This window comes from Balaenoptera physalus (assembly GCF_965194825.1).
Source record: "Balaenoptera physalus genome assembly, chromosome: 17".
Lineage (NCBI taxonomy): Eukaryota > Metazoa > Chordata > Mammalia > Artiodactyla > Balaenopteridae > Balaenoptera > Balaenoptera physalus.
The window spans coordinates 81,076,109-81,095,133 of NC_138895.1; the positions used below are offsets into that span (position 1 = coordinate 81,076,109).

The 19,025-nt window shown below is 43.8% G+C and overlaps 1 long non-coding RNA gene across 1 annotated transcript; it reads left to right on the top strand.

Annotated features, from left to right (window-relative positions):
- The first annotated feature begins 9,487 nt into the window (after window positions 1–9,487).
- On the top strand, window positions 9,488–18,567 carry LOC309646998. Its single transcript, XR_014255726.1, has 2 exons — window positions 9,488–13,043; window positions 13,358–18,567. It is a non-coding gene; the product is annotated as an uncharacterized lncRNA (long non-coding RNA).
- Window positions 18,568–19,025: the final 458 nt, after the last annotated feature.

A 19,025-nucleotide genomic window follows, 5' to 3' on the forward strand; every position in this document is an offset into this window, starting at 1 on the left:
ACTGGGACAGACTTTTCCTGATGTAGGAGGTATTAACATACGGTGTGGATCAGGCGTGGAAAACTTGTTCCTGGAAGTAGAAGGACTTTGAAGAAAGCTGGGGCCTGAAATGATGCCTCTGGATGTTGCCCACGGGCAAGGGGTTTATAAGCAGCAGGTTGATTTTGTTACATGGGGACCTGAAAAGCTCTGTGGACCCATCTATCCCGGCACAAAGGCTGGGCTTTGTAGAGCAATGCCATTGGGGTTCCGAGGCTTGTGCCCACGAGGTCCGTAGGGATGCTTGTGGAAGCAAGTTCACCATTGAGAGGACGAGCCTTCTCAGAACTCTAGAGAATCACCTTCAACGGAGCTCCGGCACGGCCACGAGAAGCCCAGAGCAAGGGACCAAGCAACCCAGTTTTCTCCTAGCCTGGCATTCAGAAAAGGACCCTGGTCCACTGTGGAATCTCAGAGCTTCTTGGACAATTTGAGACGGGGGAGGCATGCTGGCACGTCTGCCAACAGGGCATTTAGAGACACAAGCCTGTTTGTGGAATATCCAAAGAGTTGTGAACATACTGGCACCTTCAATTTTTGAAGCGTATCAGATAGATGATACATCAATAAAGGGCTGCATTTCAGTTGTCATTTTTATTGCCATCTGAAAGAAAGCAAATGTTTTTCTGACTTTCTACTTGACCCTTCTGTACATAGAATATTGAATATTTTGTTTTAGTGCCCACAGAGATGAGTGTAAGCCTTAACCATAACTCCAGATTAATATGTTTCTATGGGTTTTGCTATAAAATATATTAATTCATTCATTGAATTCTTATGAATCACCTGCTATGCATCAAGTCATAGGCAAAAAAAAAAACAACAGATTCAGTAATCAACAATCATAGGGTTCCTTCATAGAGAACAGACCTGTGGTTGCTAAGGGGGAGGGGGAGTGGGGAAGGGATGTACTGGGAGTTTGGAACTGGCAGATGCAAACTATTGTATATAGAATGGATAAACAACAAGGTCCTACTGTATGGCACAGGGAACTATATTCAATATCCTGTGATAAACCATAATGGAAAAGAATACGAAAAAGAATGTATGTATGCATGTACATATAGATATACACACACACATACACATAAACTGAATCACTTTGCTGTACAGCAGAAATTAACACAACATTGTAAATCAACTATACTTCAATAAAACAAAGTAAAATGAAAATGAAACAAAAACAATCATAGGGTTCCTTGTGGGGTGTTCCTGTCTGGAACATCTATCCATGGAATAGGGATGAGTAGTCCCTTAGTTGTTCACCTCCACAGACTTCTCCTTGTCTGAACGAATTTCTCATCTTTCCAGATACATTGCATTATTTGAAACATCTTATATAGGCTACTTTAACAGCTTTAATTGAGGGAGCAAATTATGTACAACAAACTGGGTTTGGGCGCAGATGTTGTTACTTATAACTCTATGGTTTGAAAAAGTCACTTCTCTGTAAGATGCAACAGACTCGAAACCGTTTTGCTCATTTCACGTTGCTCTACAAAAGTTAGCCTGGGATTGGTTGGTCTGAGTTCCAGGCACTTTATATTCCTTATCTCACTTGACCTTGGGTATGAGAGTCTTCATTTCCCTCATGAGGGAACTCAGGATCATTGGGTTAAGTTACATCCTCTGCAGCAAATGTATCAATAGTAGATGGTAGAATGGTGACTCCAAATCATGTGCTTCTTTTCATTTTTTCATCTCTGAGTTTGTTTACTCATTTATTATTTAACTAAACGACCCCATAGACAATGTTAGACATCATACCAGTCACTGGTGATGGTACAGCAACGATAAGGACTAGCCTGCAATGTTTAGAGCAATACTTCCCAACTTTTTTCTCTCCTCACCGCACTCACGTTACTCCATCACTTCTGTTTCGCAGAAAAAGAACTGAAGTCCTAGCATGATGGAACAGCAGGCCTTACGTATTATTCTCACTCAAATATGCACTGAATCAATCAATTAGTTATTAATGAAGGCAGGGATACAAAGGGATGATTTCTGGAAGGTTCCCTATGTTGGGGGAAGCTCCAGTTCCCAGGACGTCTGACTCCTATCTTAGTCTGCAAGAAAACTCAAGTTACAAAGCAGAGACCGTGGCCTGGCAGAAATTCATACTTGCAGAAGGAGGGCAACTAAACCAAAGAATACAGGAAAGAAAAAAATACCCTTTAAATTCCTGAAAATGAACAAGGGCTGCTGATGTAATTTAGCCGTGAGCAGCCTCCCATCAACACTGAGTGGCCTTCATTACTTAATTATAAACCCTTCTCACCTACCTATTAGAATGAGCCCAGTCAGGCTAGCACTTGGTAACACTTTATTAGCCAATAATGTGCACTGCTATGTAATTTCAAAAGTAAAAGGCCAGAGGGCCGCCTCTAACACACTCCAGTCGCCCAAGACTGGGGTCCTAACCCCTGTGCAGTCTCAGGTGTTTCCATTTGTATTCTAATTACAGAGTCCAGTCCATGGTCTTGCTCCTCACGCTTCTATAAGGACAAGAAATGGATTGGAGTTCAAAGACATGGATTTCCTCCGGGCTCTGCCATTTGTACACCGTGCACCTGTAAACAGGGAACTTAACCTGGTCTGAACCTCGGTTTCCGCCCCTGTGACCTGGGGATGGGAGTTCAAGGGTTGGGAGGGTTGAATGAGATGACCTAGGAGCGTACCAGGCACAGAGTCTAACATTTAACAGGTGGTCTCGGAGAAACGGCAGTGAATATACTGCTGGATGGGGAGAAGCAGGCAGCTGAGGTGACGATGAAACGTTACCCACAGTGGAATTCTAGCAGCTGCTAGCAGAAATCTCAAGGGAAGTGGAAAGGGAATCCTCGATTGTTTCTTGATCCTGGGAGACAGCGGGCTTAGAGCAGGGCAGTGGGCACTGCCTGGAAAGACAGAGTTTCAGGAATCTCCCTGTTTATAGCTGGGAGTCTTTGAGTGAGAGGTTAACTCTCCCAGCCTTAGTTCGTTCACAGACGAAAATGGCAATAATGATTTGACTCACCAGGGTGGCAAGAAGAAGATTCCTTATTTTTTTGTTTGTTTCTTTTTGTTGTTTGTTTTTCTTTTTTACACTATATCTTAATTTTATTTTTTTAACATCTTTATTGGAGTATAATTGCTTTACAATGGTGTGTTAGTTTCTGCTGTATAACAAAGTGAATCAGCTATACATATACCTATATCCCCATATCCCCTCCCTCTTGCGTCTCCCTCCCACCCTCCCTATCCCACCCCTCTAGGCGGTCACAAAGCACCGAGCTGATCTCCCTGTGCTATGCGGCTGCTTCCCACTAGCTATCTATTTTACATTTGGTAGTGTATATATGTCCATGCCACTCTCTCACTTCGTCCCAGCTCACCCTTCCCCCTCCCCACCTGCCTGCTGATGGAAAGTAGCTAAGTTCATGATTTCCCTCTCCTCTCCCTGCCCCCCCTGGGATGGCTCCTCCTGCCCTTCCCGCCTCTGTGTTGGAGACCTCCATCTAAGTCTTGCTGTTTCCAAGACTTTATATGCCACTCACAAGCTGAGAAGCCTCAAATGCCTGACTCCAGCTGTACCTCTCTCCTGAGTGGACCTGATCCCTCGCCCGCTTGACATTACTCCTTTGATGTCAAATCCACACCATAAACTTACATACCCAATATAGAACCTTTGGTTGTGTCCCTCCCCCAATCTCTCTCTTTTCTTTTTTTTATCAAGTACTTCTTGTTACTTTATTATTGGTAAATAACGGAAGAAAAAATGGTCCTCATTTTTATATCATTTTTTTTTTACATTATCATTCTTACAGTACTCTTTCCTTTTTGGCTAATTTTGTTGTTGTTCAGTTATAAAAATTTTTTTAACATCTTTATTAGAGTATAATTGCTTTACAATGGTGTGTTAGTTTCTGCTTTATAACATAGTTTCTGCTTTATAACAAAGTGAATCAAAAACATGGAACGCTTCACGAATTTGTGTGCCATCCTTGCCCAAGGGCCTTGCTAATGTCGCTCTAATTTCAGCATATGTGCTGCCGAGGCAAGCACCCTCCCCCAATCTCTCAACCACGAAGAGTAAAATACTTCCTGGTCATCTTTTTTTTTTTTTTTTAGGTCTTGGCCTAGGTGATTTTTTTTTTTTTTTTTTTTTTTTTTTTTGGCTGTGTTGGGTCTTTGTTTCTGTGCGCAGGCTTTCTCCAGTTGCAGTGAGCGGGGGCCACTCTTCATTGCAGTGTGCGGGCCTCTCACTATCGTGGCCTCTTGTTGCGGAGCACAGGCTCCAGACACGCAGGCTCAGTAGTTGTGGCTCACGGGCCTAGTTGCTCCGCGGCATGTGGGATCTTCCCAGACCGGGGCTCGAACCTGTGTCCCCTGCATTGGCAGGCCGACTCTCAACCACTGCGCCACCAGGGAAGCCCTTCCTGGTCATCTTTGATTCCTCTTTCTCCCTTACCCTCTCACCCAATCCTCCATAAATCCTGTGGGTTTACATTCAAAATGCGGTTCTGATGAATCCCTTCTGGGTCACTTCATAATCTTCTCTCAATAGAGAATATGGAAAACTTTATTTCTACTTCTACTATTACTACTCTTTAGTCTATTCATATAAAATATAAACCAGACTTCATCACCGCCCTGCCCCCATTGCATTTAGAATAAAATCTAAATTATCTACTATAGTTGAATTGGCCCTAAATGACCAGTTTGGAAGCTGTAGCCCAGGTGAGGGTTTAGCACAGAGCCAGGTCTTTTCCTGAAGTCTAGGTCAGGCAAATATTTATAAAACGCATGACTGACCAAGGCTCCAAGTCGTCCCATCACTGAGAATTTGGCAACAATGTTTAATAAACATTTGTGGAAGTGAACTGAATCTGGGCTCAAGCAGCTTGCTGCTAGGGATCTGTTAGCTGCTATGTCCTCAAGATGACCCGGAATCCACACCTATCCTGTTCCCTTACAAACAGCCAGTGCTAAGTATGCCTGAAACATACAGCCTGGGGTTTTCTGAGAGGGGTATAACCAAGGCTCCACCTTCTAATTCTGAAACCCATTCTGTTAAAAAGTCATCAGACCCAGCAAATGGGAGGCAAAGAGCCCTGTTTATGTGATTCAGACTTTTCCGAGCCATCTGCCTCGGCCATATGCTTCCCAAGGAGATCTAAGTATAGCACGATTGCAGCTAATCAAATCTTTGTAAGAGCTGCAGCATCCCCGCCCAGTCATGGGCCTGGCATGTTCCAAGGAGCACAGAGCCCTTCTCCAGCCCAAGGCGACCTTGGCCTTAATGGGAGACCACAGAATGTAGGGGGCAATTGTGACTTGCTAGGAAAATATCAGGGAGTGCCGAGAGGCACTGCTGAGTAGGTAAGAATAGGTGGTCACTCTGCTTTTCTCTTCCACAGAGATGGAAGTCCCCTCCAGAAGATCAGCCCCATGGCCATGGCTAAGCCAAGACTGACCAGTCCAGAGAGAGAGCTGCACCCCAGGCCCCAACTCTCTCCAAGAGCTGAAGCCACCACTGTCCCCTCCCCAAGCCGTGAATGAGGGGAGCTCCCCCTAGTCAAGGCCATTCTCACCTGGACTCTCCTCCAATGCCTCACCTTCCTCTATTACACCCCTGTCTGTTAGGGCACATACCCCAAATGGTTAGCACAGGTACCAACCAATCAGAATGCGTGCCAGGCACAGGGACGAGCAGGGTCCTGTAGGCCATCTGCTGTGCCAGGCACAAATCCTTTATTTATGGACTACAGGGAATGCGAGGGTTTGGGAGAGGGACCAGGCTAACTGGCCAGTGGAGGGGGGCAGCTTAGGCATTTGAGGGCAGTGGCTACCCTGACAACTGCTCCTACCAGATGCACTGGCTGAACATCGTGCCTCGTTAAAATGAACATGTTTTCTCCAAACCACGTGCAGGTCAGCCCAGCCGCTCCGCTGAGACCTGTCCCCGCAGCTAGAGGAGTTATTTTTTTGCTTCTCAGAGTCCCATGCTTTCATCTCACTCCTTCTCCCTCTAAACTCAGTGTCAGCCCAGAGGAACCTGAGCGCCCGTCCTCCAGGACATGGGTGGCCTTGCAGCCACTACTGCCCCCTTCCCTGCATCAGCATCTTTTCCTTCTGCTGTGCATCTGCAACAAGTGCCACAGAAGCATCTGTACGTGGACCTGGAAATTACCCCAGGGCCAGCTCTCCTCTCTCCAACACAAACCATCTCCATCACTAGATACCCCCAGGCTCTCAAAGCTGGTCTGCATGCCTTAAGAGTCCTAGACTCTGATGGGTCCCTCTGACTCAGAACTGGCAGTGGCTGAACCTAGTAATTGAACTTCAACTTCCCACACAGCAAATGCAGGACACAAGGGTGTCTACCCCATGCCCTGACCCAACTCTGAGATATTTCTTGATCTGAACTTCTTAGCTCCAGCCTACAACCGGACCAGTCTCAGCACAGCTGGAGTGTTTGGTAACCACCCACTCATGTGGTGCTGACACCTCAGGGAGTAGGACCCTGAGGAACTGAGCTGGGATCTGATCCCTCCCCATCTTCCTGGCCGACTTCACTCTCCCCTTCAGCAGCTTTCTCTGACCGTCGCAGCCTAGAGGGAATGTGGATCCTACACTCAGCATTCGGAAGATGCTCCATTCCTGACTGTACCCCCTCAACACACTTACACCCCATTCATCAAAAATATTGAGAATTCCAGGGTCCGTGACGGACCTGCGGACACGAGACAGTCCCTGTTCTTGAAGAAGGCCATTATCAGTCTCTTCCCATGAATAAATGTCATGATTTCCCCCAACAGTTTCACCTTTTGAATCATGCACTTATAACCCATCACAGGTGATCAATGGGTGTTTGGTCAATTACAGAGCTATGGCAAGATGGCGTGAGGAATGTCAGAGAACTTCTTAGGCCACTGGGACTTGGGGGGGAGGGGCATTGCTAAGAGGTCTGGGTTAGTGTCTCGATTTTTCCCTATTACAAGGACGTGATGTGCCTTTCATCACTTTGCTTTCTGTAAAATGCAGCTATAATCTCTAATTATGGTATTGTCATGAGTACCAAATTAGATCACAGGAAGCAATGTCTATGGTTCGCTAAAATGAACACTACTTTTCAATGTTCTAATTACTTTCTTAATTATTTTTGGGGGAGGGAGTTACTGGCTGAGAGTGACTTCTACCATGTCAAATACAAGTTTATTTCTGATTAGAAATAAAAGCTAATAAAACTAATACAAATTATGTTATTGACAATTTTCAGAGGTCCTAGCATAGTGCTTGCTCAAAGTCAGTAATCTATAAATATTTTTTGAATATTCTTTTTCCTATGACCTTTTCCCCACTAAGCTTTCTTCTTTTCATTCACCATAGACCCTGCTGGTCTTGTCCCTTCTTCAGACATCCTCTCAATGCCCCAGGCAGAGACCATTGCTCCCTCTCCTGACCCCAGAGCAGTTTGCAGCAGCTGACTTAGACCACCTGTCGTGCAGTTACGGTTCTGTGTGACTCTCCTCCGAGACTGCAGAATACATCACTCACCACTGCACTCTTAGCTTCTAGCAAGGAGCCTGGCGTAAAAGAACACAATTTTTTTTTTAATGAATTGATAGCCTCATCCTCATCTCAAAGACCTGTGTCTCCTTGCAAATGTCACCTCTTCATGGAGATTTTCCCATTCATTGTAGTTACAAGTAGCCCAGGCTCTGAAATCAGATCTGCATTCAAGTTCAGACTCTCCATTCACTTGTAATTTTTTTTTTACATTTTTTCATTTAGTCTTCTTAAAAAAAATTATTGATGTATAGCATATAGTATATACTCCATTATAGGTTATTACAAGATAATGAGTATAATTCCTTTGTTTTATACAGCATATTTTTGTTAGTTATCTATTTATATATAATAGTTTGTATCTGTTAATCCCATACCCCTATCTTGTCCCTTCCCCTTCTCTCTCCCCTCTGGTAACTACTAGTTTATTTTCTATACCTGTGAATCTGTTTCTGTTTTGCTATATACATTTGTTTGTATTATTTTTTTTAGAGTCCACATATAAGTGATATAGTACAGTATTTGTCGCCTCTAACTAATCTCACTAAGCATAATATTTTCTAGGTTCATCCACATTGCTGCAAATGGCAGAATTTCATTCTTTTTATGGCCGAATAATATTCCATTATATATATATATGTATGTATATATATATATACATACATATATATATATATATATATATCTCACATTTTCTTCATCCATTCATCTGTCCATGGACACCTGGGTTGTTGCCATCTCTTGGCTATTGTAAATAGTGTTGCTATGAACATTAGGGTGCGTGCATCTTTTCAAATTAGCATTTTTGATTTTTCCACTTGCAAATTACTTATGCTTTTTGATCCTAATGTCCTTCATGTGTAAACTAACCATAAAAACCTCTCCTTCTAAACCTCTACTTCTAAAGTTATGGTGAAAGTTAGATAAGACAGTGATTGGCGTCATTATTTTTATTAACAGTGCACTTTATCCATGTTCACACCTTTGTTGTGTATGTTCCACCTTCTACTTTATTCAGCTTGGAATCACCTTATCCTCACCCACATGCCCCCCCACCCCACATCGTTCTACAAGCTACTTGAAAGCACAGACAATAGGATGGTCATTTGAGTGTCTTCCCTGTGACCTAGGTGAGTGCTTTGAATAAATGAGGTGCTCAATAAGACTCTGGCAAAGTAATAGGTAGAGCATTAGCCTGGTTATCTCCAAAGGTAGACTGAGTCCTCAGTGAGGAAGACAAATTTTCCTTTTTCATCTGAGCCGCTATCCTAAGTCTGAGAATCCACACATCCGTGTGGGGACTACTAGCTAAAAGGAAATCACATGGTTCTGTAAACCCATTTCACAGATAGGAACTGGGAGGCTCAAGAAGATGGAGAATCCAGCCCAAGGGCAGAACCAGCAGTGGAACCTAGAATCCAGCCTCCAAGTCCAGGGCTTTTCCTCCTGCCCCTCAACGCCCTCCCTTGGTGCTCACTGGGGCACTGAAGGACTGTTTGCAAGGCTGTTTCACTGCCTTTGTGTCCGAGCAAATTCTATAAACAGCATCTGAAAGTCGTAGCAGCACCTGCCTGGGTGTCAGCCAAGGCTTGGCCAGTGGGCTCCAAAATCAACGCACACCTAGGCCTGTGTCCTCAGAATCAATTATTGCAGATTTAGATTCAATTACCAGATGGCCTCTTCTCTCAGGCTCATTTTTCTGCACGTCTCCACTCTGGCGCAGAGGTGATCGTGCAACCTTGCTGATGTGCACCACAGCCGCCATCACCCACCTGGCATGAGCTGGGGGCAGGAGATGCGGGCAGCTCTCCTCTTGGACATCCCGGCAGCTCTCCTCTTGGACATCCCGGCAGAGTCAGCCTCCCCCACTGCATGCTGGGTGCCACGGCATCACATGCCTCGCAACCACACCTCACCTCCTCATTATTTAATGTCTGTTTGAGTTTCCTGGGGTTCAGTCATGTAGTTCATCTCAGCAGCCATAGGACTGGGACTGAGAAAAAGTAAACTTTTAAATACTGTAATGATTTTCCCTTCTTTATTTTACGTATTTAACTTCTCCTAAACTAGATCCTTCCCAACGGCTTTTTTTTTTTAACATCTTTATTGGAGTATAATTGCTTTACAATGGTGTGTTAGTTTCTGCTGTATAACAAAGTGAATCAGCTATATGCATACGTATATCCCCACATCTCCTCCCTCTTGCGTCTCCCTCCCTCCCACCCTCCCTATCCCACCCCTCTAGGTGGTCACAAAGCACTGAGCTGATCTCCCTGTGCTATGCGGCTGCTTCCCACTAGCTAGCTATTTCACATTTGGTAGTGTATATATGTCCATGCCACTCTCTCACTTTGTCCCAGCTTACCCTTCCCCCTCCCCGTGTCCTCAAGTCCATTCTCCACATCTGCATCTTTATTCCTGTCCTGCCCCTAGGTTCTTCAGAACCTTTTTTTTAAGATTCCATATATATCCAATGGCTTTTAAGCGAGGTCAACTTTCTCTCGTTAGAACTAAAATACATACAAAAGCCAAAACTCTCAGCCCTCCTGGCTACCACTCTCTCTCCCTCCTTGCCTGAGCAGTGACGCTTACCCAAAGAATGCCTCTACTGGCTGTCTCCATTTCTTCATCATTTTACTCACGCTTCAGTGCCCCCAAAATCTAGTTTCTGGACCCTTATCACCACCCAAAGAGCTCCTATCAAGGTGATGAATGCGCTAGCTGTCACTAAGATGTCCAGGAAAGTTTTAACGCACGTTGTACTTGAATTCTCAGAAACTTTCTGCAATGTCGGTCAATGCTTCCTCCTTGAACTATCCTCTTCCCGTGGCCTCTGTGAAATCAAGTTCCACTAGTTTCCTCTTGACTCTAGGGTAGCTTTCGTCTGCCTCCTTATCAAAGTCACCTCCCTGCTGCCCTCAGTGTCACTCCCCACCTCCCTTACAATGGTTTGTTTTACTTAAGTTACTGCTGGAGCCATATTGACTGTCTTCTCTTCCAACCAGAATGTGAGCCCTATGAGAGCACTAAATTGGCCTATTTTATGCATTCTCCAAGTCCTGTACGTAAAACGGAATGCAGTACATAGCCAATCAATGAAATCCATGTGTCTAACCCAGACTTCTCCTCTACGTTCAAGACCTTGAAGTCCAGTCGCCTACTTGAGATCTTCTGTTTGGATTTTCAAAGGCAGCACATACTTAACATGTTTCAAACCACCACTAGAGGGGGGAAAAAAAAGCTAAAATGCTGGTTTCTCTTCCAACATTCCTTATCTGAGTAAATGGCTCTATGAGCCACCTTGCCGTGTAAACCAGAAATCTGAGAGTCACTGTCTCCCTCCAGCTTCTGAGTGTGAGCCCTCATCTCTCCATCTCAACCACCAACCAACCTGCCCAGGCTCACCCTGGCTTCTCACCTGGACGGCTCAATGGCCTTTGTTCTGCTCAACCTTGCTTCTGGTCTGTCTCTCTACAATATTTCCAAGGAAGCATATTTTCAGTACACAAATAGAATCAAGCTGCTCCCCTGCTCAAAATCCTTCAGTATCTTTCCATTCCTTTTAGGATAAAGGAAACACTTTTTTGCCCTAATACAGTCCTCAAAGCCAATTTGCCCCTGTTTATCCTCATCTCGTCCAGGCTCCCTTGTTCACTCTTCCGCAGCCACAGTGGCCTGCCGTCCCCCTTTGTCACTGTATCACCTTTGCCCATGCCGCTCTTTCTACCTGGAGTGGCCCTTCCCTTCCCTGTGGATCACGCCAACTTCTGCTCACCCATCTCTTTCCCCAGAGGATGTTCTCTCATTGCCCTGAACCTTGTCAAACCCATGATTACAAGCCCTCCTAACACAAGGCATCTCTCTGAGTACTGTGATATTAGTTGGTGTAAAAATGGCTTTGACTGTTTGAATAATCTCCTACGTTAGACCAAGTCTTCTGTGAAAGACAGGCCCTTTTTGCTCAAACAGAACTATCTGCTTGATAGATATTTGTTGAATGTGAAATTTTAAAGTATATATTTTTAGGTGTGAAAAAATAGATAAAGACTCTAACCTACTGACTTTTTAATATCTTTTAAAAAATCATTTCCTTCTCATCTGATCATTACAAAAAAATCATCAAACGAGTTATCCACTTGAAACAAAACTAGCACTGCAACTGTGGCAATGATTCAGAAACGCGCAACTCCTTGACTCCACTGATTTATAAACTCTCTGAGACGGTTTCCTCCTTTGAAAATGGAAACAGAGATACTTTTCTCCAAAGACTGCTATGAGAATTGATAAAACAGTATTTACAAAATACGTAGCACAGTGCCTGGTGTAGTCAGTTGCAACATCAATAGAAATTTATTAGCGCCATTGCTACCAATCCATGAAAATATGCGTCACCCACCGGCACGTAGTTCAGAAGGCTGAGGCAAAGTGCATTGACTTCAACGAAGATAAACAAGAACGTTCATTTTCAGGAGTCATGACTTTTCTCGTGCTTTAAACTTTAACAATATTGACCCAAACTGCTCTAAACCAAGGCAATCAATACTGGAGAACGTGTGCTCAGGTGAAGCTTTCAAACAGAATTTAGATGAAAGGGAAAGCATCTTTCAATAAGGTCTGGAAGTGATGTGAAATTCTTGCCATCCACCTACTCATTCTTTCATCCATCCATCAGTCCACGGACTCCACACCTCAGCACTGAGTGACAAAGCTGTGATAGCAGGTGTGTGAGTCATGGCAGTAAGCAAGTTTCCGTCCTCCTAGGACTTACGCTGTGGTAAGGGGGGGCGGGGAAGAAATGCTCAAGTAATCATTCAGTTATGACATCATAAATGCTACAAAAAGAGAAACGGAAGGGAATATGGCACACTTAATTTGGGGTGCGGGAAGCGTATGACCTAAAGGTGAAAAGAGGCATCTTACGGGCTATTAAAACTGAAGTTTGACAGTGGCCACAACAGACCCTACAAACCAATGTGAAGGGCTAGGCTCAAAAGCAAGGCTCACAAAGGGAGTGGATGAGAATCACGACTCTAAATTCTTCAGTTAGATTAGAGGAGTGACGTGGCATCAGGTAGAGAGGGAAGAAAGGATTTTAGAGAGAACAAACATACACATGTTTGGAGAAAGCTGTTGCTATGAAGTCAGTCTCTATTGACACCACCTCCAATGGAGGAGAGAAAAGAGGTGTCACCTCCTTTCATCCAAGCACGGAGGGCCAACCCAAACAGCTTAATACGGACCCCTCCGGTTCGGGGACCAGAGGACCAGTGCACGTTTGACTCCTCAGAAAATTAAGGCCACTCCATGCAGCAGAAGAGAGGTTAACGCATTGGGACAAGCTTAGACATTCCGAATTTGTTGAGGCAAAGGAAACATTATTTATGGACCAGACATGAGATCTGTAGGGAGAGCTGACCTGGTGCCATTTTAAGGCCAGCTCAGGGGAACCACGTGTGTGACAAGAAGATCCCGGCAGGGGGCTTCCCTCGTGGCACAGTGGTTGAGAATCTGCCTGCCAATGCAGGGGACACGGGTTCAAGCCCTGGTCTGGGAAGATCCCACGTGCCGCAGAGCAACTGGGCCCGTGAGCCACAATTACTGAGCCTGCACGTCTGGAGCCTGTGCTCCGCAACAAGAGAGGCCGCGACAGTGAGAGGTCCGCACACTGAGATGAAGAGTGGCCCCCGCTTGCCACAACTAGAGAAAGCCCTCACACAGAAACGAAGACCCAACACAGCCATAAATAAAATAAATAAATAAATCTAAGAAAAAAAAAGAAGATCCCGGCAGGGAAAGTCTACGTGAGTGAAACACATCCAATTACAAGATGGAGATACAGGGCAGGCTGAGTGAGCAGGGAGGTGTGCGGAGTTGCTGATACAGGACCCCTGAGGTTGCACCCCATTAGCAGCATGGAACACCAGCTCACATGAAAATGATGGTGAAGCCAAACAGACCCAGATACATACAAATCCCAATCCCACCATGTTCCTCCCTAAGCCTCAGTTTCCCCAGCTATTAACTGGGAATAATGTTGATTATAACCATAGATTGTTGGGAAGAATACATCCCTATTTGTAGGATTGACAGGAAAGCTCAACTTAAGCTGAGAAGCAAAAGCTTTGAAACATCAGACTCCAAAGGTTAGCATGACTTTGTCTAAAACAAAGATAAAGGACAAGCTACAGACTAGGAGAAGATATTTTCTACACGATACATCAAGGAATCGTGAGCAAAGCTGTGTTTGGCAGGAGGTAGGAGACAAAATTACATCAATAAGGAGTAAATTATCCAAAAAAAGCAGCAAAGGTTGTAAATGGGAAACTCATAAAAGGGAAAATAAGAATAGCTCATAAACACATGAAAGGAAAGTGATTAAGGAAATGCAGACAAAACAAGATACTAGATTTGTGCAGGGAAATATCCTCATGAACTGCTGGTGGAAGTCTGAACTGGAACTTTGAAACGCCTTCCGGCAGTTTTCTTTCATTTAAATCTGCACGCCCGATGGATGCTTTAGCAACGGGGCTTTTTGTCATCTAGAGCAGGTCCTCACACATTCGCACAAGGAGGCATGCACAGCAATGCTGTCTGAGTCGTCATTGTGTACAAATGGCCCCCGAACAGTGGCATGCCAGCACAAGTCTAAAAACTGGCTTCCAAACAGAACTGATTTGTAATGTTTGCTGATTTCCTGGTGCAAACAGTCCTCCACCCGCTCCATGGCCAGTTTCAAGCTACCCACATGAAGTCACCAAACCTGGGAAGAGACGAACACAATCAACTCTCAGGCACAGGTGTGAGATGACCACAGCACACCTCGGTCTCCAACTGCATATGTGAACAGACTTTGTCAAAGTAAGAAAAAAAAAAAAATCTACCCATTATCTCTTGGTGAGTAGAACATGAAATGAAATGCAGAGAATGTATACCCGCAAGTTAGCCATGGTTTCTTTGGTGATGGGTGGCGTCTCGCATTTGGATAGTGGCTACAAAAAATATTTGTAGCCTGATTTGTAACGTGCTCAAGGAGAATTTAGTCATAGATCACTTACGTAATCCAATTCATAAAATACTGAAATTTTTAAAATGACAGAGTGGTGTTACTTATGCAGCAAATTAATGAGATGGCCAATTAATGTTGATTCCTTTATTATTCTCTCTTCTACCATTAGCTCCTGTGAACCTTGTGCAAAGCAAATTAAGTTTGTGCATTCATCCATTAAATGCACTGTTATTGGGTGCCTACTTGTGCCGAGTGCTGCAGAAGAATACGGACGCGACCAAGACTTACATCAAATTCCCCAACCTGGGGGGGTTATAATCTTGTTGGTGGAGAAACCTGTGTCTGGCAGGTCCTTACGGAACTAAACCAGTGATTCTTAAAGTAAGGTGGACTATGGGACATCACACTGTCGACTCTAGTTTTCAAAGACATTTACTCTAAATTAAGAGGAATTAAGGAAATTCTTATTAAACATCTGTATTCATGAGACAGCTGTTCCAAGGGCCAGAAAGTTCAAACTGTCTTCAACAAGAAAGAAAACTTCTCAATCCAACAGTAGCTCTAGCTTCAGGTATGGCTTGATTCCTTGGCCAAGGGATGAAACTCAAAACCCTGAATCCCTCTCTGCTTTCTCTTTCTCCACATCCCTTTGACTGTTCAGTGGACATCCCAAGGCTCTTCATACAATGGGACCATGGGCACAGCAATCTCAGAATTATCATCCTAGCACCCCAATAACCAGGAGGCTAGAGAGAGAAGACAGGTCCCTCCCTGAAAGTCCTTGTCCAGGACCCAGGCATATATTGATTGCTTGAGCCCATCAAAGCCAGGCCTGGAGCTGGGAATCAATAGGCCACACCGCTGAGAAGACGGAAGAGGGACACTTCCCAAGGAAAATTAGGTCACTGTCGACAGAAAAAGGGAGTATAGAATCCAAAAAGTCAACTGCTTCACGAGCGCCACTTACCATGCTAGGAGCTTCATGCCGTTTGAGCCATTTGGTTGAACAACGAAAAACAGGACATATATACACTACCAAACGTAAAATAGATAGCTAGTGGGAAGCAACCGCATAGCACAGGGAGATCAGCTCGGTGCTTTGTGACTACCTAGAGGGGTGGGATAGGGAGGGTGGGAGGGAGGGAGATGCAAGAGGGAAGAGATATGGGGATATATGTATATGTATAACTGATTCACTTTGTTATAAAGCAGAAACTAACACACCATTGTAAAGCAATTATACGCCAATAAAAATGTTAAAAATAAATCAATAAAAATAAATAAATAAATTCAAACTTAAACAGTAAAAAAAAAAAACAGGCCTCTTCTTCCCCAGGGGAAATTAAAACTCAGGAATTTTAAATGAATTTCTGACTCTTCAAACTGCAAATGGAGGGCCTTTTTCATAATGGAGCAAAAACAATCATTTATGGTGAAAATGTTCATTAGATTTCAAGTTCTTGAATTAAAATAGCTTTTCCATTGACTAGCGACCTCGGTCAATTCATTTAATGACTATGGGTCTGTAAGGTTTCCACTTAATCTTTTTTTTTTTTTTTTAATTAATTTATTTATTTTTTGCATGTTGCCTACTGGTACCTTCTTTTTTTTTTAACATCTTTATTGGAGTATAATTGCTTTACAATGTTGTGTTAGTTTCTGCTGTATAACAAAGTGAATCAGCTATATGTATACATATATCCCCATATCCCCTCCCTCTTGCATCTCCCTCCCACCCTCCCTATCCCACCCCTCTAGAGAGAAGTAAGTCAGAAAGAGAAAAACAAATACTGTATGCTAACACATATATATGGAATCTAAAAAAAAAAAAATGGTTATGAAGAACCTAGAGGCAAGACAGGAATAAAGATGCAGACGTAGAGAATGGACTTGAGGACACAGGGAGGGGGAAGGGTAAGCTGGGATGAAGTGAGAGAGTGGCACTGACATATATACACTACCAAATGTAAAATAGATAGCTAGTGGGAAGCAGCCGCATAGCACAGGGAGATCAGCTCAGTGCTCTGTGTCCACTTAATCTTTAAAGTTCTTTTGGCCCTAAAACTCTGATGTATTTTGCACTTAAGTCTATTTTCTCTGGTTCCTATTTCAATGACTTCAAGGCAATGATCTTTGGAGTCTTTTCTCAATGAAAGTGAACTGACCAGAAAGATTTAGATCATAATAGTTCCTCACAACTCCTGATGCAACTCTACAATCCCAGGATGGCTGGTTCATCACTTTGGTTAGAAGACCTTTGCCCAGACTCCTCAAATGCACAAGCCCAAGGAAGACTGACACCCAAAAACAGTAAAGGCTCCCAGGGGATGGGTTTCTCAGACTGTGCTCCAAGGTGAGAACAGTCTAGTCTAGTAGGTAGGACACTGGTCTAGGAACCTGGCATGCAGGTTCCCACCGTGGCTTCGACACTGAATCTTCAGGGCTACAATTTCATAGAGGCAGTGTCTCCTTATCTATAGCACATGAGTGCGGTCCCTGATAGATACCAGGCATTGGGTACTGGGCCACACGCTAAGAATGGAAAGGAGTCATAACAGCACGGTCCCCACCTTCACTGAGTTCTAGGCTGCAGGGGCCAAGAGAGGAGTCAAGTGGTTTTCACAGGAGTACATGCACACCATGACGACTGCCACAAGCCAAAGGCACCAGCACTCAGCCAGTTCAGGGGGGGCTTCCTGGGGGAAATGGACTTCAAGAAAAGTACTAAAGGAGAAGTAGGAGCAAAGAAGAAAAGGGGAGGACAGACAAAGGGAGATGCATAAAATGTCCTACCTCTGGGTGCCTGAACACTAGTGGGAACGCTGGTGCACGTGCAACATGGATACATGGTAATAAGCAGTAAGAATTACAAAGAATGTTCAGATAAAATACGGGAAGATTCTAAGAAGCAAGGTCACTCTTACGTGGAAGATAAAAAGCTTGTGGAAATAGGAAGAGGAATGTGATGATCTGGTAATATAGTAGGACATAAACAAGAAAAGACAGAGGGGGTGGGCTAAGCACATCTGGTAGGTATCACAGAACAAGCAAAGGCAACTACTTCCTGAGGGAAATGGGAAATAGCCCAGGCTGAGCCAGGGCGTGTGTCAGGGGAAAACTTGAAAACTTTTATTTCAAAGACCTTGAAGATAAAGCTTAGAAATGTCCAGCTACTGGATGCTTCCTACTCTGTATCAAAAACCTCTCTCTAATTATCATACTAAGTGAAGTTAGAAAGAGAAAGACAAACACCATGATACCACTTATACGTGGAATCTAAAATGTGACACAAATGAACTTACCTACTAAACAGAAACAGACTCACAGACATAGAGAACAGACTTGTGGTTGCCAAGGGGGAGGAGGGGGTGGGGGAGGGATGGAGTGGGACTTTGCAGTTAGCAGATGCAAACTAGTATATACAGAATGGATAAACAAGGTCCTACTGTATAGCACAGGGAACTATATTCAGAATCCTGTGATAAACCATAATGGAAAAGAATATGAAAAAGAATATGTATGTGTATATGTATATATATATATATATATACTGAATCACTATGCTGTACAGCAGAAATTAACATAACATTGTAAATCAACTATACTTCAATTAAGAAAAAAAAATACTCTCTCTAAACGTTTGGCACTGTGGACTGAGATTCCCTCTTTCAAATCCAATCCCATCCTTGTTTTTTCTCTCAGTTCTCTGGCTGCCCTCCTCAGGCATCTTCATGAGCTTATTTTCATCTGCTCAGCCTAGGTGTTCATGGGGCCCCAGCCATCCTTGGCTGCCTTCTCTTCAAAACCCACAGAACCTCCACATGTAAACTTATCCCCAGTGCTGACATTAATCTCTGGGTATTTGCTGATGACTCTGCATGAATGAACCTCAGCTTAAATCTTCCCTGGAACCAGCTCTGAGTTTCCTGTGTGGAGCCATGTTTGAATTTTATCACACTGAATTATTTTTAGGCGTGGAGCCCCATCTTCCCCTGGCCCCAATCCCCTCCACTCAATCTTACATAGAAGGCAAGTCGGTAACATACGTAAGCATGATTTTGTTAATATAATATAGCTTATGTATTTCAAGTGTATAACATGTGCTAAAGAAAATCCATGAAACCAGAAACCATGTCAAGCTATGATTGACATGCAGGATTGAAATAGGAGCTACAGAGGCTTAGATAAGCTTTTTTTTCTGATTGCACAAGATACTGAACATTTCCAATACCCATCGTTTGTATCTGTGTGATAAATACTTGGTTGCTCCTACCCACCCCCCTAACATTGTCTTTGGTGCTGTTTTTATTTTAATCCCCCCATGATCACCATTTGCCTTGATATTGCTCAAGAGTTCTAAAATTGATTCCGCAAGAAAAGTTCGGGATCAGTTTTAGTTTCTAAGCTCCGTCTCTAATTATATTGAGCA